Source organism: Crinia signifera, chromosome 3 (assembly GCF_055691185.1).
Source record: "Crinia signifera chromosome 3, ASM5569118v1, whole genome shotgun sequence".
Classification (NCBI taxonomy): domain Eukaryota; kingdom Metazoa; phylum Chordata; class Amphibia; order Anura; family Myobatrachidae; genus Crinia; species Crinia signifera.
The window spans coordinates 290,670,025-290,696,638 of NC_139219.1; positions in this window are offsets into that span (position 1 = coordinate 290,670,025).

Genomic DNA, 26,614 nt, shown 5'->3' on the forward strand with positions numbered 1-26,614 from the left:
TACCTGATTACGCCTGTATTCTCTGAATAATCTGTTGGTTTACATGTACCGGTTATTGTGCATATCCTGTGTGCTCCAGCCTTAATGTATCTGCTTTGATAGAGCGTCTGTTTGTGTTACCCTTTGGATTTACTGTACTTACTGTATGTCCTGTATGTACCTGCCCTTGCTGAGCTATAGTGTATATCGGTGTATATTGTACCTACTGTATGTCCTGTATGTACCTGCCCTTGCTGAGCTATAGTGTATATTGGTGTATATTTTGGTGTCACTATTAGAGTAATCAGCTTGCGGATCCTGTTCTTTTGAATATCCTTAACCAGCACCACTCTGCGTTCTGGTACTGTATTTCTGTCTGCCTGTACCGGTGCTGCTTAGCAGTCCAGTTCAGCAAGTCTATTTGTGAGTACCTGTATTCTGTGCAATCTGGTTCTGCTGTCTGTCTGCCTGTACTGTATTTAGATGCTATCAGGTAGAACTCTGTTAGATCTCAACCATTGTGATTCGGTACCCAGTGATTGGTTTCCCATCTCCGATACTGTGGGCTAGTGTGTACCCTCTGCTGCAGTAGTGCACTAAAGTTCTGTTTGTGATGTGTCTGGTTCTTCCTCTTGTGTCTGTCGGACTTGAGTTCCATACTTACCTTGCACAGTCTCCAGTAGCAGCCTTGTCTGTGGAAAGACCAGGTGGCATCCTGGTCATTGGTGGACCTAATCCACTGAGGAAAGGCGGCTGTTATAAGAGACCACTAGTACCATCTGGTGGCAATCATAGCACTCAGTCACTCACAGCAGCTGAGAGCTGACTTCAGAGCAATAAACTTGCATTGTATTAGCAGGGCAAGCAGGCGCAACCTAGGTCCAAACTTAGGGGGGTATGCAATCCCGGATCATGGCTGTCAATCCCACCCGACAACCGTGATCCAGGCATTTTGCCCGACAGCAAATCGGCAGGCGGAATTCAATGTCTCGCCTGACGATTGGGGAAAAGTGTGTGTGTCCATGTAAACGCCTGTGGATTGACGATCTGCGTCCGGCATCATGAGAATCCATGCCCATTATTGGCAGACTGGGCATTGAATAGGGCCCTGCTGCTATTTCCCTGGTCGGGAATAGCGGCGGAGAATTGCATACCCCCCTTCGTACGAAAGGGTCAACCAGGGTCGTACATCAAGGTTCCATCCTGGGTTTGTGACCTGGGTTGCAACCAGGAATATTTATGGATCTGGCCCAGGTCACCTGCAGTGTGAAGGTTATACATGGGACATAAATGACCCAAGTCATGCCTAAAAGGCTGCTGATTGGTTGACTCAGGAGAACTTGGAGATTGTGCCATCTCAAAGCACTCTGTGACCTGGGAATAACTCAGGTCTCAGTAGCGGTTTGAAAACGGCAGTACATCTGAAGCTCAGGCTCAGACCTGTGTTCAGTATCTTGAGTCGGACATGGGTCAGAGCCAGGGCTTCTCCTTGAACATGTTAGTATTTTTTGGCTCCATTTTGTTAGCATACTTCATATACAGGTCTGTATGGACCCTATGCCAGGGCCCATAGGCTTTCACTTATTTCGGTCCCCCTCTGGCACTTCAGTCTCTCACCCCACTACAGCTGACATTTTGCAATCCTTAAAACTTTCAGTACTCACACGGACACTCTCAACATCCGGTTGAAATGTTGGGCCAGATGTATTAAGCCTGGGGAAGAGATAAATTGGAGATAAAGTGAAAGGAGATAACGCACCAGCCAATCAACTGTGTTTGAAATATGACAGTTGGGAGTTGATTGGCCGGTGCGTTATCTCCTTCCACTTTATCTCCAGTTTATCTCTTCACCAGGCTTAATACATCTGCCCCGTTGTCTGCTGTCCTGTTTCTCTCAGTGGAATTGTTCTTAAATTTATCTTGTTAAATAGCGCAAATGCTTGTACAGAGACTTGTCCCTCTCCATAGAAGTTTAAATTTTAAGTGTCCTAGTCAGTGGAGGCTCCAGGTGTGTGGCTGCAGCACAGAACAAAACTCAAATTGGGGAGCCTCGCCAGTTGCAAACCTTTTCTCAACCTCAGCTGACTATGAGTGTGCCGCTCTATGGCATAGAGTGCAACGTGCCCTTTACCATTGGAGCCCTAGTGCACAGGTAACAGTGCCTCAAAAAAAAAAAATCTAACATGTACAGCATTCATGATCTACAGTATAAATAGAACATAGACAGACACCCGGCAGACACATCACAAGTATATCTACATGTTTACTGTATGAACGTCTAACATCAACGGCATACATGATCGACAAACACTACATAGAACTATAGAATGATAGACTTTTTTTAATACGGTGTAATTAGACCTTGTCGATCTGTGTATAATGTCAGACAACTACTCTCGATCACAACCCTATGAACCCTGCTGTCCTGCTCTCATCTACTATACTCATGTACTGTTCTAAAATTAAACTTTTCATTCATATAAAAAAAAGGATATTCTCCAAACTGTTATTAGAGTAAATAAACATTCAGTTGAACAAACCAAGACAAACAAAAATTACAAACATTTTTGTAAAGCTGTTTTACATAGGTATTTACTGTTTTGCACAATTTGGCCAATAATATGTTACAGGGGATTTACAAACATGTTTATTGCACTTGTAACCTTACGGGTGACATTCTATGCTATGCGAGTATCGTTATTTTGCGGTAATTAGACCACAAAATGGCGATCTCGCATTTTCCCATTAAATCGTTGATTTAATGGGATGCGCACAGGGGCTGAAATCGCATATTATGTGCGTTAAGGTCTGGTGAATAAAAATGCGAGATTAATTCGCATTTTTATCGCATCCAGATGTTTTCGCACAGAAAAGTATACAAGTCGCTTATTTAATGCTATGCGCATTTGCACATCGCATTTTTTAAGTGACTAATTATCGCACTTATTTCAGACCTGGGTCTGTTAGGCGAATTAGCCAGACCCCCGCACAGATCGCAATGTTCCGTGCAGGGTTCTGCTGTAAAAAATAAAAGAAATGGTTAAATAAAAAAAAAAACGAGCGCGGGGTCCCCCGCCCGAGTCTAACCAGCCCCGGGCTCACTGAGCCGGTGCTGGTGACATAAAATCAGGGTCCCCGACAAATAGGGGTCCCCTTGATTTTATGAAACCAGCACCGGGCTCAAGGTCCGGCGCTGGTTCCCAAAATACGGGGGACAAAGTGACTAGGGGTCCCCCGTATTTTAAGAACCAGCACCGGACACAACCAGCCAGCAGGGTAATGCCACAGCCGGGGGGAGACTTTTTATACAAGTCCACCCGGCCAAAGCATTAACCCCCTGGCTGGTCAGCATTGGCAGGGGTCCTGGGGAAGTGGGGACCCCCCCAATGAAGGGCCCCCCCCCTCCAGGACTTACCAGCCCATGCTGATAGTCCGGGGCTGTCCCCGATGCCCCTGGGCGGTGGGCATCGGGCTGATGCTTTGTGTAAAAAAAAGAATGAAAACTATTGTTTTACACTGGCGAACTATGAGTCCCAGCAAGCCTACCCCGCATGCTGGGACTTGGGGAACCACAAGTCCCAGCATGCGGGGCATTAAAGGGCCCGCTGGCACTTGTAGTTCTGCAGTGTAAAAAATAGTGCACAAAATCACACTGACACCCTGTAAAATAAAACTTTAATACACACAAAACACACACACACTGATACTTACCTACCTTGAGCCCGTAGGTCGGTCCCTGGATCCTGGGTCCGTCCTCCGGGGCTCCAGGGCAGAAGAGTCCAGTTCCGGGGCCTTGGTTCTGGTTCCGGGGCTGGTCCTGGGGTTCCGGGGCTCCTGGCGTGAAGAATCCGGGGTCTGGGATCTGTGGTAGTCCCCAGGGGTACCTAAGGAGGAAAATCCAACTCACCTGCTCCCCGGCGGCGACCTCCGGTAACAGCGCTGCTCCAGACTGGTACCCGGCTTGCAGGAGTTTGTCCGGAGCTGAGATGTTTCCTCCTCGCCGTCTCTGCACAGAATGATTTCTCGGCCAATCAGGAGCCGAGAAAGTCAGCTCCTGATTGGCCAGAAATCATTCTGAATACAGACGCCGAGGAAGTAACATCTCTGCTCTGGATGCGCTGAGATGTTACTTCCTCGGCGTCTGTATTCAGAATGATTTCTGGCCAATCAGGAGCCGACTTTCTCGGCTCCTGATTGGCCGAGAAATCATTCTGTGCAGAGACGGCGAGGAGGAGACATCTCAGCGCCGGACAAACTCCTGCAAGCCGGGTACCAGTCTGGAGCAGCTCTGTCACCGGAGGTCGCCGCCGGGGAGCAGGTGAGTTGGATTTTCCTCCTTAGGTACCCCTGGGGACTACCACGGATCCCAGACCCCGGATTCTTCACGCCAGGAGCCCCGGAACCCCAGGACCAGCCCCGGAACCAGGACCAAGGCCCCGGAACCGGACTCTTCTGCCCTGGAGCCCCGGAGCCCGGACCCAGGATCCAGGGACCGACCTACGGGCTCAAGGTAGGTAAGTATCAGTGTGTGTGTGTTTTGTGTGTATTAAAGTTTTATTTTACAGGGTGTCAGTGTGATTTTGTGCACTATTTTTTACACTGCAGAACTACAAGTGCCAGCGGGCCCTTTAATGCCCCGCATGCTGGGACTTGTGGTTCCCCAAGTCCCAGCATGCGGGGTAGGCTTGCTGGGACTCATAGTTCGCCAGTGTAAAACAATAGTTTTCATTCTTTTTTTTACACAAAGCATCAGCCCGATGCCCACCGCCCAGGGGCATCGGGGACAGCCCCGGACTATCAGCATGGGTTGGTAAGTCCTGGAGGGGGGGACCCCTTCATTGGGGGGGTCCCCACTTCCCCAGGACCCCTGCCAATGCTGACCAGCCAGGGGGTTAATGCTTTGGCCGGGGGGACTTGTATAAAAAGTCTCCCCCCGGCTGTGGCATTACCCTGCTGGCTGGTTGTGTCCGGTGCTGGTTCTTAAAATACGGGGGACCCCTAGTCACTTTGTCCCCCGTATTTTGGGAACCAGCGCCGGACCTTGAGCCCGGTGCTGGTTTCATAAAATCAAGGGGACCCCTATTTGTCGGGGACCCTGATTTTATGTCACCAGCACCGGCTCAGTGAGCCCGGGGCTGGTTAGACTCGGGCGGGGGACCCCGCGCTCGGTTCTTTTTTTTACTTTGCGCTGTCCTGCAAATGTGCGATTTTCAGACATGAAAATCGCACATTTTCAGGACTAAAAACAGCGCACCACTTCGCTGCAAATCGCCCCTATTCGCACTTTTCAGCCTCCAATGCGCATCACATTAAATATGCGCATTTAGGCTGAAAAATGCGATTATAAAATAGGCGATTTGCGGCGATGTGGTGCGCAAATAAAACATGCGCATTTAGCGCATAGCATAGAATGTCACCCATCATGTTAGTTTTATCATTTTTTGATGGACAACATTTGCAACTGCCATGTTTGATCTCTGTAACATTTCCTGCAGAAGTTCCTGGTTGAGGATCATGAGTAGATGATCGTATGGTCTTCACAGTGTGACATGGCTACTGTCCGTGGTATATATTGTCTTGAGGAAATGTTGGGCTTGATGAGTGTTTTTCCAAGCTCCTCCAAAAATATTCTCCTCTTGGTAAGTTTTTTATTGTTCCAGTTGGGGTTTATGGAAGTCCATAGGACAAAGGCATTGGATGCATTAATATCCAACCCTGGCAACCTTAGCAATGTTGATTTAAGTAATTTCGTCCTTCAGTGATCAACCCAGTGCATGTCAACATAAATAGGGTCCACATAAAGAAAGTATACTGTCATGGAAGAAACCTGAATATCATTTGCAACTCCATATACGGCCCTGGTATTTATATGTAAGTATATGTTGTCATTGTTATACTGAGACAATAATCAGTTAGCATACAGTATGTTTCATTATGAGAATCCATTTAAAACCCTCAACCCACCTAAAAAATAAACACGCTCGTCCTTTAATAGCCCTGAAAATGGGAAAAGAAGTATAATAAAGCTGAAATGTCTAGTGCCTTTTACTACTGCACTATTTATGTAGCTCATGCTTCCTGCAATGATTATATATTACAAACTTCATGATCAAACTTTTATTACACTTTAAGAAAACTGAAGAGATAAGGCTGAGTTTTTATAGGAAGCCGTTTCAGGAAATACCAGAACCACGCACCAGTGCTTTCATTATGTGTATGATTTTTAATGCACAATTATACAATATTCTTTTAATTATAGCTGGATAAAAGTACATCATTAAATGGACTTATGAACAGCATCACAGGACTTACGAGATCTGTGGCATGTTCTTGTTAAACATTCTTGTCAGAAATCAAACAAGGATATTGAGCGATCAGATGAGACGTAATCACAGACTCTTCATAGCAATAAGGAGAGATAGAACACAGCCAGGTACTTTCAATAAGCTCACGGGGCTCACGGGATATAACAATGCAGTACTGTGTGAATACATTATAGCATAAAACAATCCAATAATTACATTGGATCATCTCCTGTTGATTATCCGCCGAGTGAATACAACGTCCATAAATGATGTTCTGTTTGCTAACAAAATATGTGCGGTAGCTATATAATCTTATATTACCTCTTTTATAATCAGTGTTCTATTCTATTTTCTGAATTGTTGTTATTATTATTATTTATTATTATTATTATTATAAAAAATGCATTATGCATCTACTTATAGTCAGTGTTATTTACAGTGTTTAGATTTGGAGGATATTATGTGATTTGCCAGTTTTAAAAATACAATTCTTTAAAAATGTTCTTAATGAGCATAGACAAAATTCTGTAATTCTAGATGTCACCCTACCATTGAAACGAGCTAGTATGTTGCTACAGATAGGGGGGTATTCTGATTCAATCGGTCCTCCACGCGGTAACATGGGGGACCTACTGATTGCGACTGCATGGTCGTTTTTATTCAAATGCCCACAATACTTGCACACAGAAGTTTTGGGGGGGGGGCATGGAGGGCTATAAGGCGGCGGGCCGGGCAATTTGCATTTGGGAACGCTCAGCATTTCATGGGCAGTATCATGCAAATTGCCCGGTGATGTGGGTGAGGAGGGAGGGCAGCTGATGTCTGTAGCTATCAGCTGCCCGCCCTGTCCTTGCACAAGGAAACAGGAGAGGATGAGATGCCACCATTGTAAAGTGTGAGTGTATTAATGTGGGCAACTGATGTGGGCATGTAGGCAGCGCTACTAATGTTGGCAACTGATGTGGGCACGTGTATAGGCAGCGCTAATATTGTCGGCAACTGGTGTGGGCACATGTGTAGGCAGTGCTACTAATGTCAGCAACTGGTGTTGGCATATGTATACGCAGCGCTACTACTGTCAGCAACTGGTGTGGGCACATGTGTAGGCAACGCTACTAATGTCAGCAACTGATGTGGGCACGTGTATAGGCAGCGCTAATATTGTCGGCAACTGGTGTGGGCACGTGTGTAGGCAGCGCTATTAATGTTGGCAACTGGTGTGGGCACGTGTATAGTCAGCGCTATTAATGTCGGCAACTGGTGTGGGCACATGTGTAGGAAGCGCTACTAATGTCGGCAACTGGTGTGGGCACGTGTGTAGGCAGCACTACTAATGTCGGCAACTGGTGTGGGCACATGTGTAGGCAGTGCTACTAATGTCAGCAACTGGTGTGGGCATATGTATACGCAGCGCTACTACTGTCAGCAACTGGTGTGGGCACATGTGTAGGCAACGCTACTAATGTCAGCAACTGATGTGGGCACGTGTATAGGCAGCGCTAATATTGTCGGCAACTGGTGTGGGCACATGTGTAGGCAGCGCTACTAATGTCGGCAGCTGATGTGGGCACTTGTATAGGCAGCGCTACTACTGTCAGCAACTGGTGTGGGCACATGTGTAGGCAACGCTACTAATGTCAGCAACTGATGTGGGCACGTGTATAGGCAGCGCTAATATTGTCGGCAACTGGTGTGGGCACATGTGTAGGCAGCACTACTAATGTCGGCAACTGATGTGGGCACGTGTATAGGCAGGGCTAATAATGTCAGCAACTGGTGTGGGCACGTGTGTAGGCAGCACTACTAATGTCGGCAACTGATGTGGGCACGTGTATAGGCAGGGCTACTAATGTCGGCAACTGGTGTGGGCACGTGTGTAGGAAGCGCTACTAATGTAGGCAACTGGTGTGGGCACGTGTGTAGGCAGGGCTACTAATGTCGGCAACTGATGTGGGTACTTGTATAGGCAGGGCTACTAATGTCGGCAACTGGTGTGGACACGTGTATAGGCAAAGCTACTAATGTCGGCAACTGGTGTGGGCACATGTGTAGGCAGCGCTACTAATGTTGGCAACTGATGTGGGCACTTGTATAGGCAGGGCTACTAATGTCGGCAACTGGTGTGGGCACGTGTGTAGGAAGCGCTACTAATGTAGGCAACTGGTGTGGGCACGTGTGTAGGCAGGGCTACTAATGTCGGCAACTGATGTGGGTACTTGTATAGGCAGGGCTACTAATGTCGGCAACTGGTGTGGGCACGTGTATAGGCAAAGCTACTAATGTCGGCAACTGGTGTGGGCACGTGTGTAGGAAGCGCTACTAATGTAGGCAACTGGTGTGGGCACATGTGTAGGCAGCGCTATTAATGTCGGCAACTGGTGTGGGCACATGTGTAGGCAGTGCTACTAATGTCAGCAACTGGTGTTGGCATATGTATACGCAGCGCTACTACTGTCAGCAACTGGTGTGGGCACATGTGTAGGCAACGCTACTAATGTCAGCAACTGATGTGGGCACGTGTATAGGCAGCGCTAATATTGTCGGCAACTGGTGTGGGCACGTGTGTAGGCAGCGCTATTAATGTCGGCAACTGGTGTGGGCACATGTGTAGGCAGCACTACTAATGTCGGCAACTGGTGTGGGCACATGTGTAGGCAGTGCTACTAATGTCAGCAACTGGTGCGGGCATATGTATACGCAGCGCTACTACTGTCAGCAACTGGTGTGGGCACATGTGTAGGCAGCGCTACTAATGTCGGCAACTGATGTGGGCACGTGTATAGGCAGGGCTAATAATGTCAGCAACTGGTGTGGGCACGTGTGTAGGAAGCGCTACTAATCTCGGCAACTGGTGTGGGCACATGTGTAGGCAGCGCTACTAATGTTGGCAACTGATGTGGGCACTTGTATAGGCAGGGCTACTAATGTCGGCAACTGGTGTGGTCACGTGTGTAGGAAGCGCTACTAATGTAGGCAACTGGTGTGGGCACATGTGTAGGCAGGGCTACTAATGTCGGCAACTGATGTGGGTACTTGTATAGGCAGGGCTACTAATGTTGGCAACTGGTGTGGGCACGTGTATAGGCAAAGCTACTAATGTCGGCAACTGGTGTGGGCACGTGTGTAGGAAGCGCTACTAATGTAGGCAACTGGTGTGGGCACATGTGTAGGCAGCGCTACTAATGTCGGCAACTGATGTGGGTACTTGTATAGGCAACTCTACTAATGTCAGCAACTGGTGTGGGCATATGGTTTAGCAGTGTTTAGCAGTGCTACTACTGTTGGCAACTGGTGTGGGCTTTACAAATAGGCAGCGCTACTACTGTCGGCAACTGGTGTGGGCACTACATATAAGCAGAGCAACCATTTATCGCAATTGGTGTGGGTGTTATGAATAAGCAACGCTACAAATGTGGGCATATGCAGGAGTTCTCAGGGCATTATGTGTAGCATAATGTGTGTCAATGTCATAGGGGCATTATAGTGAATGGCATATTATGTAAGGGGAAATACGTTGTGTGGCATAATGTGTAATGGGCATTATGGTGTTCTGCATATTGTGTAAGGGGCATCATGATGTGTGGCATAACGAATAATGTGCATTACTGAGTGTGGTTGCTATAATGTGTTATGGGCTTTGAGGTGTGAAGCATAATGTGTTATGGGGATTATGGTGTTATTGGTACTTTTATGTGACCACGCTAATTCCCCATGAAGTCACGCTTCTACAATTTTCAGCGCGCACTTTCCCTGTTTTTAACACATGGCACCAAAATGGCTAGTTACGGCACTGGTGCTGTGTTAAGTGAATAAGATTGTGCTACTGTGGGGTGTAATTTGGAGTGGGAGCACTGTTGTGTGGCCACACCCCTCCCTTTGTAAAGTTTGGGTGGGTGCAAATTTATAGTTTGCAGGAGGGCGCCGAACCCCCTAGCACTAGCACTGCCTGAGAGGTGAGCTATGACTGCGAGCAGTGCCTATAGCTTGCCATCAGTATTTAACTGGCCTCCTTCACTCGCCATTTCCACATTGCTGGTTCTTTTCAGCAAGGTGGAAACAGTGAGTGCAGCTGTTAAAACGGCGAGGCTCACCACACTTGCAGCAAATCTCGCCATTTAGGGGAATCTTCGCCATCCCAATATAGGCCCCACATCAGGCATTCCTGCGGTTTACCATTCTGGAGGAGCATTTTCAATTTCAGGCCCTGCCCTTGGTCTGTCCACTGCCCTATAAAAGCCAGGTCAGAGGAATTCTTGAGACTGGCTATACAGGTGTTTACACAGGTCCTCATTGCACACGGGTGGCTACTGAACCTTCCAAAGTCATTACTGATCCCATCGCAGCAGCTGCTGTTTATGGGCATGGTCCTAGATACGAGGGACCCCGACTCCTCCATGGGAATTAGAGATGGTCTTATCCTTCCTACAGTTATCATACCCCTGGACTCGGTGGAGTTAAAATTCCTGACATGGAAGCACGGCGCGTTTCAGAGCTTGGCGCTTTGTCTTGCAAGAACCCATACCTTATATTCCATGAGGATAGGGCTGAGTTGAAAACGAATCTGCGTTTCCTTTTGAAAGTTGTTTCGACCTTTCATTTGAACCAAGGGATTGTGGTTGCAGCCTGTGGGCCTCTATTGCTCGGTGGCTTTGTGCTACTATCAAATAGGCCTATGCCGTGGCGGGCCTGCCTGGCCCTGCAACAGTTAGGGTTCATTCTAACAAGGTGGTGGGATCATCCTAGTCGGCTGCCCGGGGTGTTTCTGCTCTGCAGCTACAGATGGGTCATTGTACATCCTTGCTGGCGGGTCGCCAGAACGTACGCGCTGGCGACCCGCCAGCAGCCTCGCCAGCGAGGAGACTGAGACGCGCGTGCGTCTCACGCGCACGCGCGTCTCAGTCTCCGTCGCTAGCGTGGCGGAAACCCTGTCCGTCTCCGCCTCAGGGAGACGGACGGGGTTAGGGGGGGGTTAGGGGGGATGCGGGCAGGCGGCGGGGACCCCGGGTTACCGCCGGCAAGCCGGCGGGGACCCGGGGAAACGTTTGGAAGCGCCGTCGGAAGGGGGCGCGCGCGCCTCTCGTGCGCGCGCGCCCCCTTCTCACGATCGCCATGGCGCTGGCGGGGGATGGCGGCTGGCGACGCCAGCGCCATCCCCAGCAAAGATGGACCGTGACCCATCTGTATGTAGGGCAGCTACATGGTCGAGCCAACATACCTTTGTCAAGTTTTATAAGTTTGACACAGTTGCCAAGGGGGACATTCAGTTTGGGAAAGCGGTGCTGCAGCAATCTCCGCACCTTCCCGTCTGTCCTTGAATCTTGGGTATAATTCCCATACGTTCTGACGAATCCCAGTATACCATATGGATGATAGAGAAAATAGGATTTTAGTACCTACCGGTAAATCCATATGGGATGCCGGGCACCCGCCTCAGTGCGGTATCTTGCTGCCTCTCTTTGAGTTACAATTCTTATTTGCCAAAAATGTTCTTGGCCATTTGTTTGAATTATGGGTGTGCTGGTTGCATATCATTACATTTAATCATTATATATGTTACAAATAGTTATATCCTTTTCTCGTACAGTAGGAGCAAGTTTCATCTTTGAAATACTTTCCATTCCTTCGGGCACAGTTTTCATGTTAACTGGCTTGTGGGAAGGAAGTAGAGGGAAGGAGCCAGTACATCGTCTAAAAGCTTCTATGTGCCTGTCTCCTGCGGATACCTCTCTTCTCCCATACATTCTGATGAATCCCAGTATCCCATATGGACTCCGAGAAAAGGATTTACCGGTAGGTACTAAAATCCTATTTTTTCAAACACCTCCCCATGCCACCCTGCACATGCGAATTCCCACCAATGTGCACAGCTGCAAATTTGTTTGCCGCCATGCACATGCGGGGAAATCCATTCACAATCATTCACCATTGAATCACTTTCCCCTCTGTTTGCAGCAGCGAGTAAGCCAGGACTCTGCGCTGTGATGGCCGTGGGGAGGAAGATGCAGCTGCTGACCTTTTCAAAGGTCTTTGAAAAAGTTATCTTTTGAAATGCATCAGGTGTTATTGGAGGTATTGGAGATGACTACGGTTAGATAGCTGCCTTCAAGACAGAAATACACACATCCATACGCAGATACACAGCAATGCCTTCAAGTTGGGTCTCTGAGCAGGCCCACTGGGGTAATGTTTGTCTCTGCACAGATGTTCTACCTTATCTACAGAAAATGTTCATTCTAAAGCAAAGGTTCTCCAATTTGGTCATCAGGACCCCAATCAGTTCTTGTGTTCTAGGTCTGATAATTGGCTACAACTGTGGATCTTTTAATATGTGTCAGCGAGTAATGAATACACCTGTGCACCTGCCGGGTGACTTGAAAAACACTGTTTTGTGTCCTTAGGACTGACTTTGCGAACCACTGGCTTAAAGCAGAGTTTCCCAAACGCTGCAAACACAATCCAAGCTTTATGGATACCCTTGCTTATGCTGGCCACACATCAGACAAACTTTCCTCCAACCATCTAACTAGTTGGTTGGTTGGACTGAAAATCTGGTACTGTATGGAGGCAAATGCCAATAAGCAATGTGCTCACAAACTCAGGAGAATGCACAAAAACATTCAGTGAAATAGTTTAAATCAAGTAGGTCCCACTACAGTACATTGTCTGAGTGACAGTTGTTGTCCATATTCCGATTTGGGAAACAAATGACTTAATTACAAATTACATTTGCTCCTATACAGTACCAGGTTTGTATTCCATCCAACCAACCAACTAGTTGGAAGAAAGTTGGTCTGATGTGTGGCCAGCATCTAACACAGTTATATCAAATTGATTGAGTTACTAATTAAGCCACCTGTGCTCAAGCATGGATATCATTAAAACCTGGACTCTCATTGTGCTTTGAGGAGCAAGATTGGGAACCGCTGGCCTAATGGAAGCTGCTATATGGGATGATGTTGCATTGGAACTCTATACAATGGCGATCCGGCATGCTGTATAAGCTTGCTTGCCAGAGTGTCCAGGACACATAATCTCACACTAATTTCCAGAGCTAGAATTTCATTCCCTCATTGGCTTCCTAAAGATGTACAGTATGGTAGACTTAAATCTACTCACTGTATTTATGCAGCATATGATTGACACTCAGCAATTCTATTCACACTCATATCTAACTAAGGGGATATATCTAAACCTAAGACAATATTACATGCCGAGACACACAGCTGCTAAGGCTGACACTGCCGGCTCATGCATGGGCATATCTACAGTACAAATACTTTCCCAGCCATGGATACTTAACCCTTACCATTCTGAGACAGTATTTTCAAGGAAGCTGTCAGCAGTCCTGGCAATATTTTGTGTTAAATCACCTTGAGTCCTGTTGGAGAAAGTGCACTATATAAAATAAACTTACTTACTTAAATCACATTGATAAATATGGTCTTGTTCCCACAATACGTGTTGTATCAATCAGAACTTACTCAGCTAATAGGTCAGGTTTGCCGACTTTAGAAAGCTCCTCTCCGGGAGAAGCTTGGAGAGGAGACTTTAAGCAGGAGTTCGGGGGGCGGGGCTTAAACGTGATATCATTATGCCCCACCCCCATGAAGGATAGTGCCTCAATTTGCCGATCTATGGGGAGGGGGCAGGGCTAAATGACGCAATGACACTTTAGCCCCGCCCTCTCTGGAGATCGGCAGAAAAGGTCATTTAAACGCCACGGCCAGGGAGGGGGGGGAGCCGCAATCAAGGGGGGGGGGGGGAGCGGGGGTCCCCCAGAATCCGGGAGGGTTGCCCACCTTTCCGGGGGGCCGGGAGGGTGATCCGGTTTTCGGGACCCTACCGGCCATTCCGGGAGGGTAGGCAACTCTGTAATAGGTCCCTTATACCAGCATGCGTGGGCATTGTAAATGCTTGCAAAATACATTTGTGTCTTATAAACAGGAAATGTAGGTGGATGTTGCAGCCCTGGAGCATTGTGGATAATCACAGCCAATGGCATTGGAAAAGTTTCATTATCAATACATAATGGCTCATGTACTATATGTACATGAACTGCATGTGTTGACTATATGGAGTCGACCTTTTGACTGTCTAACTAGACTATCTATACATTGGAACCCCATTTGAGTTCATAAATACAGAGGTGGAACTACCATTGGTGCAGCAGGTGCATTGCACTGGGGCCCCTGGGGACTAAGAGGCCCACGGTTGCCACCCACTGATGTGGCATATTGTGAATTTGGGTTGGAGTAGAGGAGGGGGGCCCAAATTATATATTTGCAACCAGTCACAAGTTCTGCCATTGCATGGATGTACACCAAGGACGAGCTTTGCACTAAACATTTGTGGGCTACATGCAAAAGCAGCCAGGATTTACCATGCACAGAATAAAATAGAACCCACCCAAATATAAATCTCTCTGTACATGTTATATAGGCCCCATCTGCTATGCAACATGGTTTTGCCCAGAAGTGTGCTTGAAACTCTGAATCAGGCCCAATGTTACAGATACAACTGCAACAAATGATTCCATGATTGGTGCAAAGTATCTCACCGCTTCAATAGTTCCTAGAAGATTGATATGCGGTATAGGGACAGGCTGCCTTCTCACAAAATGAGTCATTATTGGTATTGTTTGTTTAGGTTGATTTGGTAGAATGTATTACTTTTTTAATTTTGGTTCTACTGGCGTATTAGTTTTTTTAGTGGTTTGTACTCAAAGCGGATTCCGGAAGTTGTTCAATAGGTTTGTTTGGGTATCCTGATCTTACATTCAGGGCTGTTTCTAGACAATTTGTCTTCCGGTGCGAATAAAATAAAATGTGCCCCCCCCCCCCATAAAAGGGATGTGTCTTAATATAATGTGCATGGCCTATTTATAAGGGGTGAGGTCTAGTAGGAACACAATTACCTTGCACCTCCCTTTTGCAATCCTGCATGACTAGATATTGGTTACTGCAGGAATGGTCGTTGTCCACTCACTGTATTAATGCAGCATATGATTGACACTCAGCAATTCTATTCACACTCATATCTAACTAAGGGGAAACCTAAGACAATATTACATGCTGAGACACACAGCTGCTAAGGCTGACACTGCCGGATCATGCATGGGCACATCTACAGTACAAACACTTTCCCAGCAATGGATACTTAACCCTTACCATTCTGAGACAGTATTTCCAAGGAAGCTGTCAGCAGTCCTGGCAATATTTTGTGTTAAATTGCCTTGAGTCCTGTTGGAGAGAGTGCGCTATATAAATTAAACTTACTTAAATTACATTGATAAATATTGTCTTGTTTCCACAATACGTGTTGTAGCCACAATCAGAACTCACTCAGCTAATAGGTCCCTTATACCAGCATGCGTGGGCATTGTAAATGCTTGCAAATACATTTGTGTAGGTAGTGTAGGTGGATGTTGCAGCCCTGGAGCATTGTGGATAATCACAGCCAATGGCGATGGAAAAGTTTCATTATCAATACATTATGGCTCATGTACTATTTGCATGTGTTGACTATATGGAGTCGCCCTTTTCACTGTCTAACTAGACTATCTATACATTTGAACCCCATTTGAGTTCATAAATACAGAGGTGGAACTACCATTGGTGCAGCAGGTGCATTGCACTGGGGCCCCTGAGGACTAAGGGGCCCACGGTTGCCAACCACTGATGTGGCATATTGTGAATTTGGGTTGGAGTAGAGGAGGGGGGCCCAAATTATATCTTTGCAACCAGTCACAAGTTCTGCCATTGCATGGATGTACACCAAGGACGAGCTTTGCACTAAACATTTGTGGGCTACATGCAAAAGCAGCCAGGATTTACCATGCACAGAATAAAATAGAACACACCCAAATATAAATCTCTCTGTGCATGTTATATAGGCCCCATCTGCTATGCAACATGGTTTTGCCCAGAAGTGTGCTTGAAACTCTGAATCAGGCCCAATGTTACAGATACAACTGCAGCAAACGATTCCATGATTGGTGCAAAGTATCTCACCGCTTCAATAGTTCCTAGAAGATTGATATGAGGTATAATGACAGGCTGCCTTCTCACAAGACGAGTCATTATTGGTATCGGTTGTTTAGGTTGATTTGGTAGAATGTATTACTTTATAAGATTCCGGAAGTTGTTCAATAGGCTTGTTTGGGTATCCTGATCTTACATTCAGGGCTGTTTCTAGACAATTTGTCTCCCGGTGCGAATAAAATGTGCCACCCCCCCCATAAAAGGGATGTATCTTAATATAATGGGTATGGCCTATTTATAAGGGGTGAGGTCTAGTAGGAACCCCATCTCCCTTGCACCTCCCTTTTGCAACCTGCATGACTAGATATTGGTTACTGCAGGAACGGTCGTTGTCCTCCCACGCTTAAGTTGGCTGACTGAAGGCCACTCAGTGACATATAAATATAAAGGGCCACACAGTGACCTAGTATGCCTCACAAATCAAGGCCAAACAATGACAGGCTACATAAATCAATATACACTATCCGTAATGCCAATTACACATTATGCCACAGACCATGATGCTCATTACACCGCACACCGTGATGCCCATTACACATTATGCTCCATACCATAATACCTATTACACCTTATGCCCCACACTTTAATACCCATTACACATTAAGCCCCACACCGTGAAGAAGAGCTGCACCATTGTGATTGTGACTCACACAACTCCAGCAGCGCTTTCATCAGCCTGGCTCTCTGCACGCGTACCCAGCATATGCATGGGGCCAGCCCAGCGATGGAGCTGGCGCCCTGGCAGCGATCCGTCCGTGCAGTCACGTGGTGGCAGGTGCAGCGCCCATGTGACTGCATGGCTTTTTCTGCCTCTAGAAGTGGCCCCGCTACATTGACCATATAGGACATGCTGGTACCAGTTTGTGAAGCTCTAGATAGTTCTGATTTCCAGGGAATTTCCAAATTATTTATTTGAAAATTAAAACCCACAGTTACCCACTGCTACACTTCATTGTAATGCTCTTTGATTTTATGCTAGCGGTTTTGAAATTTTAATTGGAAATTTACCTGTTGAGTAATTCTGTTTGTTTTGTGTTCTGCTCCCCTGACATACAATTTTCTAATTACTCACTTGGCAGAGTCTGATTTCAATCCCGTCACCTGCAGAGTTATCTATTACCAGAATTCTAAGGTATAATGAACATTAATTTAATATGAGTTTTCGTATGAGTACAAATATTATATTTGCCAATATATCCTGATTATTAAACTTCCAGCTTAAGAAGGTATTTTGTTGACTGATATCTGCTCTTTAGAGCTGTTCCGAAGTTCAGCTTGATGGGAAAGTTATACTATATCGTGGTTAAATCGCTGATCCATTTGTAACAGTTTCTTATACTCTCATGAACTTTATTCCATGAACTTTCTGTTATATTGTAGTGTATGTAGCACACAGATAAAGGTTTGTAGTGGCCACGGTCAGGCAGGAAAAGTCCCCAGTGGGCCCCACTCAGGTTTGGATGAAGGGCCCAATGGGTCTGGAGCTGAAAATGTTCAAGGACCTATTATGAGTGGAATATACACTATAAGCTCCAATGTCTACATCAATACATACAGTATAAGTACAAAAGTTGCATAAATGTGTAAAATAAAAAAGGAATTTTAATACAATACTTATGATTTATGGCCAACCATGTGGCCACCTGATGTCTGCTGTTTGCATAGAGAGCTTTACCCATGCAGTCAGGAAAGCTCTTTGTGATATAACTTATATGAGCAGCCATTAGTGCATGCCTAAGCTCTCCTTCATGACAGCTCCACCTGCTGTCCCTCCAGTGTAATTGCATATCAAGTCTCAGTCTGTTGTAATATCTCAACATCTGCTGCTATCATGAAGGTGGGCCTATTTCTATATGGAGGCCTGGAGCTGCAGCTCCATCCACATCATTGTTAATCTGGCCCTGGCCCCACTGGATTATACACCGTTACTCTACTAGATGGTCAGTTACTGTATCTGCTAGACCAGTGGTTCTCAAACTGTGGGTCCTGACCCCAAAGTAGGTCCCAACCTTCTCAGTATGGGTCATGACTACATATTGCAGACCATCAGGCTGATAACTTTTTTAATCTCGGTCAGCGATTCATCATTTTGTTCCTCCACAATGCTGCCATGTATGTGCTGTCTGCTGACTACACATGTCATGTGATGACCTTCTGCAGTAACTTGCTGGGGTCCTGTAGTTATTTTTATTGTCTGATGGGGTTCCAGAGCAAAATAGTTTGAGGACCCCTGTGCTAGGCCATGAGTATAGATGAGCATAGGTGCTGCTTTATTTCTATAGCAACTAATACAGGATTCACCCTCTTGTTTATTAAAATTAACAGTTGGTTTAACGGATAATATATAGGAATTTGTAAACTACAATATAGTTGTAAAAAGTTGTAAAAAAATGAACTACCACATACTGTATTACCTTCTTTTTTTTTGTCTTGCTAAACTGATTGACCATTGAGCTAACACACCAACATACAAACAATCTGTGATAGTCCTATGGGTGTAGTTGGGGACTACTCACATAATTTTGGTTCCATGTCTTCCTGGTGGAATCAGATTATTTCTTAGGAGTATATAAAACAGAGATACCAACCATTCCAATACTTAAACTCCTTAATTTGACAACCGAGTATATAATAGATTTTGTTTTATTACAATTCAAGATGTCCTCATTAGACAGAAACCTGAGGACTAGCAATAATAAAGACCTAGGCACACAGTCTTAATTCATTTTCCAGTGCTGTTACAAATTTTTCATTGCTGTTACAAATGACATAAAACAGTTTGTATTCCACATAAAACAATATTACAGTAGCAACAATACATCTTTAACAGTTCTTATCATAATTCAGCTAATTAATCTCCTATATATTAGCCCAGATCTGGCACTCTGTGACTGTGTGTATAACGCTGCGGGAAGTTTTAGAGTGACAGATCAGCGCTAATAGTCTATCAGCGCAGCACTTGCCGAGATCACCCGCCCCTCCAGCACCCGCACCACCCTCGCTCACAGTGGCATAACAAGCTGCCACCACCGCCGCTGCTGATTCTGTCGCTGCCGGCTGTGCAATCTCCCCCTCCTCCCCTCCCTTCCTCTCCGCTGCCACCCAGTCCATTGCTGCCCGCCGGGATCCACAGATCCTCCTGTCTGCAGTCTTCCTTACAACTGCCGCACGGTCCATTGCTGGCCACTGGGACCAGCAGACCTGCAGTCCCGGCGCTGCTCCTGTTAGAATGTCACTTGCAAAATGGGCACCACCTCACAGCGGCGATCTTCTCTTTCATCCTAAATTACAGTCTACTGTAAGGAGGTGGACATTTTGCAAGTGGCATTCTAACAGGAGGAGCGGGGGACTTTAGACAGGAGGACCTGTTGGTCCCGGTAGGCAGCAATGGACCAGGTGGCAGTGGTGAGGAGGGGCAAATTTTAGTTGCAGGGGGGCGACCAAATCATAGTCATGCCACTGCCCTTACCCTACCAGCCGCACCACCGCACCCACACCTCCCCCATCGAACAGCACCCCCAGACACCCTCCAGCACCACCGCACCCACCCCTCCTCCACCCGCAGTACACTTACATATGCCTCTCCCCCACCTGCGCCCACCCCGCACCGGAGCCAAAGACAACTTCAGTACCCCCACACCCGCCACTCCCCCACTCACACCACCCTTGCACACACCCACTACACACCAACTCCTTCCCAACCCATGGTACCACTGCACCCTCGCAACCTCACCTATTGCGCACGCAGTATGCCCACATGTAGATCACCTGCACCCGACCCTCACCCACCCGCAGTACCCCCGCAACCACCCCTCACCCTCCTGCAACACCACCGCACCCGCCCCTCCCCGAGCCACAGCACCCTCGCAACTGCAACTGTATCACCCACAGCACACCCACCCCCTCCCACACCCACAACACCACCAGACAACCCTTCCCCACTCCGGGCCCTAATGCTCTCACGGCACCCCCGCACCTGGACCTCCTCAACCCGCAGTACCCCCGCACCCAGCCGGACCAACACTGCACCTGCCCATCATCCACCCGCAGTACCCCCGCACCCATACCTCACCCAACACACCACCATCGGTCCAGCAACCACGGCACCCCCACAACTGTCCCTCACTCAAACGGTTCATTCCCTGCACCATATTTCATGCAAGAAAGGCGTTCACAGGTTAAGGGGGCGGAGTCCCTTATGACGTTGTGAAGAGCGCCCATGAATCAACTAGTATTATATTAAGTCTATTAGTTTTACTTTGAAATAAACTTAGAAATGATAGTTTTTTTCTATATGTACAACATAAAAGTGATATCCATACAAAGATAATAATTTCCTATCCCTATGTTGCATGTTTGAACATTAACTACTAAAGTTTGAAATAAAGTTGATCATCATTGGACCGGTAAAAGTTGGTGCACTTTCTTTAGTCTGCCCAGGATTATTTGCTCAAATATACTGAGGAATGCATTAGAAGATTCTCTTATATAATGCCTTATCTCGGATATCCTTAATAAGAAACTACTGGGCTAAAAATTACTTCTCCATCTGTTGGGAGCAAAGAATGAGGCTTTGGGAGATGTTTTATAAGGAAAGCAGTGCCCCTTGTGTGTAGATGCCCTCTATATTATAGGTTGACAGTGTCTAGATATACAGTCAACAGCTTGACACCAAAAGGCTGGCCATGTGAGAGTACATGCAACACTTGGTCAGGTGTCTCACCAGATCGCTTAGAAAATGCCCCTACATCGTTCTGTGTATAAGGGCCATAGCGAAAGCACTAAGCAGCCTCGTGCTTTGCTATAATCTGGCGATTAAGATCCAGCATTCTGGATAAATCTAGTTAATTGTCAGTCAGGTCCAGTGTTCTCACCGGAGAACACTGGCCCTGACAGATGCCTCAGCACACAGCGCTGAGCGATCTTGCTATATCTATGGCCCCTCCCTTATCTATTACTTTAGTCACTCAGTCAAAAAATTCAATAAGTTTGTTTGACATGATCTCCCTCGAGTAAATCCATGCTGTTTGGGATCCTGTAAATTGTTGGATGTGAGATATTATACAACTCTTTCTTTTAAGAGTGTGTCCATCAATTTCCTACTACTGATGTGAGGATAAATGGTCAGTAGTTGTTTGCATTTTCCTTAAATAAATAAGAATGAGCAGCGCTGAATTACAATGTAAAAATATATTTATTACACACAATAATAAAAACAATAATAAGACATTAAAATGAACCATATGGTATAAAAGAATACTGAATGGACCCAATATAGTCACCGGTAATGGATGGTGTTTGAGACCTGCTCTGATCCTGGGGGGTATGGGATAGTCCTTATTTGCCACTTGGTGGTATCCTGAAGATGTTAATTATGGACTACAACCGATGGCATGGATGGAATTAGCCTGATCGGGAGTCCCACTGCAGCGAGTGGTTAGGTGTCCAACGATGTTTTTGTGGCTTGGGACTTCCAAGATGGTAGGTATCCGATCAGAAGATTGGGCAGGTAGGACAGTCTTTTGGAAGAGAAATGAGAGTCCTTGAAGCAAAGAGGGTATAGACAGTGTAGGTCACCAACGTGTTTCGCAGTACTACTGACTGCTTTGTCAAGGTGTCTGTTGGGGTCTATGGGTGCCATTTTTATACCTGACTTCCCATAGGTTCATTTGCATAACACATTGGTTCAATAACACAATAAACCAGGATCAGAGCAGGTCTCAAACACCATCCATTACCGGTGACTATATTGGGTCCATTCAGTATTCTTTTATACCATATGGTTCATTTTAATGTCTTATTATTGTTTTTATTATTGTGTGTAATAAATATATTTTTACATTGTAATTCAGCGCTGCTCATTCTTATTTATTTAATTTTTCTCTCATTTGGGAGCTGACTACTCCCTAAAGCAGCCGCTGTTCTGATTAAACAACTCCGGGCAGGCGCTCCATACCAACCTTGATTGGTTCTTTTTTACTGTTTGCATTTTCCTTGCTTCCACTTTTGTGCAGTGGTACAACATTCACTCTTTTCCAGTTCTCTGGAATTATTCCTGTAGTTAGTAACTGGTTGAATAATTCTGTTAAAGGTGCTACCAGCATCACTTTAAGCTCCTCTTTTAGTATCCTTGGATGTATCCCATCTGGCCCCATTGATTTATCCACTTTAATTTTTGATAGTTTTTAATTTTTCTGGATATTCCTGCAACTTAACTGTGGCCCCTTACCCTCTATTTCAGTAGTGAACACTCTGCAAAAATAATTGTTAAAATGATCTGCTATTACATTGTCTCCCTCAAAAATACTCCAACTCTCTATATTTAGTCTTAAATTCCCTGCTCAGTTATCTTTCAGTTTGTGTGTAGTGTGGGTTGTAGCAGCTAGATGAAATATGACACCTGGACAGTCACTGACAGACAGTGGGGCCGCTGCTACTTCAGTTTTCCCCAATGCCTATAATTGCCTTCAGGCAGTCAGTGTCACTACAGCAGCTTCTCATGTCAGTGATCACCAGTCACCAACTTCCGCAACAGATCCATGGACTCAGTTGCTGGACCATTTAACTATCGGGTTAGCTCATAAGAGTTACTGCCAGAGACCCTGGTGCAAGTCTACACTTTCCTCTGAGCCTTAGTCCAGACTGGTGTCCTTTTCTGTAACATTCAGCACCCCCCCCATAAACACACATAGAGGGTGATTCTTTCTCAGCCCTGTCCCAATGTTTTTGGGACTTTGCATGCACATGGTCTATTTTGCGCATGTGCAGTTCGCTTTTGCGAATGGCTTTGCCGACTTGCAGGGGTGGAGGGTGGTGTGGACAGGGATCTTCCATGGGTGGTGGCTCAGGTGCATGGTAATCTGCGTTCTTTGCAGTTTACCAAGCCAACCAGAATCGGCACCATAGTAATGTCCAATTATGGGGGCATTATAAAACAAACCTATTAACTTAGATACTGTCTGCATTATCTCCTGCAAATCCCTATGTGCAACTAGAATTGAAGTAATAGATGTCATTGGACACTTGCAAATCGATCTGTATGCACATCTGAGATATCAGATAGGTAGTACAGTGGATAGAATTTCTACCTTACTACCCTGTATGGCTCATTGAGATGGTCACTCCGTTTCTACCATGCGCCTAGCACCAAGTCACATTATTAGTTTCAGTTAAATAGGCTGATTTTGTATTTGAGCTACACTGTGGGGTATGATCTATCTTACAGGCTCCAATTACAAAATTCCATTTGAGCCCCTAGAGCTGGCATCCCTCTAATCTAAATGCTGCGTGTCCACATGCAGAAGGTAAATGATAACAATGCTCTGTTTATACATAAAGTAATGATATTACCACAGTGACACTATCGATCCCATGGAGATTGTGCCTCCTAAGCAAGGATATAAGCAATAGCAGGCAATTAGATTAGATTAAATGAAATTAACATGCACAGAACATTATGTGTATGGCTTGTATTGTGAATGATTAATGATCTTTGTTATTTCTCATTTTATAGATTGAATTCATTGGAAACATTTCAAAACCAACAATGCAAAAGGAAAAAAACATAAGGTCATCTTTTTCTGTATGTGAAATGTTAACTGATTCATCTCAAGATGGACAGATCAGGGACTGCCATCCTTAAGGTAAAGTGGCGTATAATCATTAGAGACAGGAGAGTTTACATATACAAACATTGAGACGCGATGCAGGCAAATGAAATGACACTCTGTGTAGGAGATATGTATTTGCTGGGCAGCCAATTCAACCCAACCCACAGTGAAATTTATAGCGTACATTGTTTCAGTAGGCAAATGTAAAGCAAAGATGAGTGGGGCTCTGGTGTGTATGAATATGTAAGTCGGGCCGCCAGTCATGTTACTTTGCACTAGAAATACAATAACTTGGTGCTTAGTGGATGCACGTTTTATAAAACATTTTGAGGTAACTACTAATTGATCATTCATATGGGTCTAGGGAAAGGCACATTCTTGAGGTGGGTGCCGGACGGGTTCCCGACAGTCGTTTACCCGACGTAGGGATCCCGACTGTCAAAACGCAGACAGCCGGGTGCCCGACGGCCACTCGCTATTTTCCCTCGTGGGGGTCCACGACCCCCATAGAGGGAGAATAGAATAGGTGGCTCGTGTAGGGAGCCACTGCGCCCACAGCGTGGCGAGCGCAGCGAGCCCGCAAGGGGCTTTTTTGCGCTCACCATGCTGTCTGACTCCAGCCAGTCGGGATCCCGACGTTGGGATAATGACTGTCGGGATCCCAACTGTCGGAGCCCCATACCACACCCCTTGAGGTATACAATCAGTGGTAAAACATGTGTAATGTCATATGATCAGTGCATTTGGGAGATCTTCATACTGTAAATGCAAACTTGAATTTCACGGTACAGTCCATGCAGGTGTCCATGCACGTTATACTATAATAACAGTTGCTGGATGTGATGTGAGTTTATCCTTGGGTGCCAATTAGACATTTGGTGTGGATGCTCTCATATCCCATCACATGTAACAATGTTTGGACTACTAGTGCACCAATGAGAATCGTAATCTGCTTAAAGAGCACTTTGGGACTGAGCTAGTAATACTGTGAGGGGTGTTTTATGGCGGTCCGACAGGGGGGATCCCGGCGTCAGTATCCTGACATCGGAATCTCGACTGCAGATGCTCCGACAGGGGGGAGCGCAAAGAAGCCCCTTGCGGACATCCATGTGCTCGCCACAGGTTCTATTCTCCCTCTATGGGAGTCGTGGACCCCCACAAGGGAGAATATCCTCTGTCAGTTGGGATCCCCTGTGTCAGAGCACCAGTAGTCGGGATTCTGATGTTGGGATACTGATCATCGGGATCCCCTTGTCGGGCAGTCATCCGGCACCCACTGTAAGGGGGTGAACATAATTGTACTATTGAAATTGGAACTCTGTTTAATGTGCCAAGAATTTTGTTCTTTGGAATCTGGAAAGATCAGCTTTAGATGCTAATGCTATGTATTACATTTACTTATTGTGGATTAGAAATCCATGCATGTTATAGGACAGTGATTGTCAAGCAAGTGTACTCCACTTAGAAAAATGAATGTGCACTTCAAAGTAAATAACTGATTAGTTGGATGTTTCTGCTATGTCTGCCTTTTTGGCAATAGTTGAAATTGTGCCTGCCAATGTGGGCACCTCCCAGGCTCCTACCACCTCTTGGCAGTCCTGGATTAAGGCCTTAAATGTGAATAATATTTATGCTTTAGTATTGTCAGGTCCATGAGGTTTTGAGTTCCTGTGACCACAGTGGGTCAGTGGTGGTCACAGTTAAGTGGAAGAATGTAAGTTTCAGATATTTCTTGCACATGAGCAAGAAGATGGAGAACTGGTTGATACCAATGGTAGTTAATGAGGTCATAGACAGGTACAATGGATTTGAAGAATACAAGAAGACATAGAAGTGGAGTCTAACCATCTTGTAGTCTTCCATAGAGCTTTTGCGGCACCCGATGGGCAGGTCATGGCCCTCTGTTTGTGTTTCCCAAAACCAATGATTTTGGCTATCGGAATAAAACTGATGATTCAGGTTATTGGAATGGAACCAATGATTCAGATTATTGGAATGATTCAAGTTATTGATCTGGAACTGATGGAGCAGGTTATTGGGCTGGAACCAATGGTGCAGGTTATTGTGCAGGAACCTATGGAGCAGGTTATCTGGCTGGAACCGATGGAGCAAAGTAATCAATGTATAATCAGGCTGGAATCGATGGAGTTTAGTATCATCTTAAACCAATGGCACAGTATTGTCTGCAACCGATGGCACAGAGTATTGGCTGGACCCAATTACACACACAAAAACTTCCTAAAGATACTGGAATTCAGCACCTGGAGCCCAAAGATGAAGCCAATATAGCAACGTTGCCCAAGACATCCCTCATGAGGAACAGTGATAGTTGGATTAGGTCAGATGACCTCTGAAATGTCTGGCATTGGAGAAACAGAGTACAGCAATGGATAGGAAAGACCATCAGGTGATTTCTGCTGAAACTCTGGTTAAAACCAGTTAGAATCTATGTGGTCAGCTGACTGTAAGTGTCATGGAGTTGCCAGCAAGTGTCATGGCAGCAGACTGGCAACAGAGGAGTCCACATGCAAAGCAAAGTGCACAGCAAAGTACACCAGAGTGCACGTAACCAAAGTTGTGTTTGGCAACAATTCCTGACATGTATCATATAGGCATACATACGGGTACTTCTAACCTTTTTGGTCATGTCATGGTCTGTAAAATTTAAAATCTGTCACTA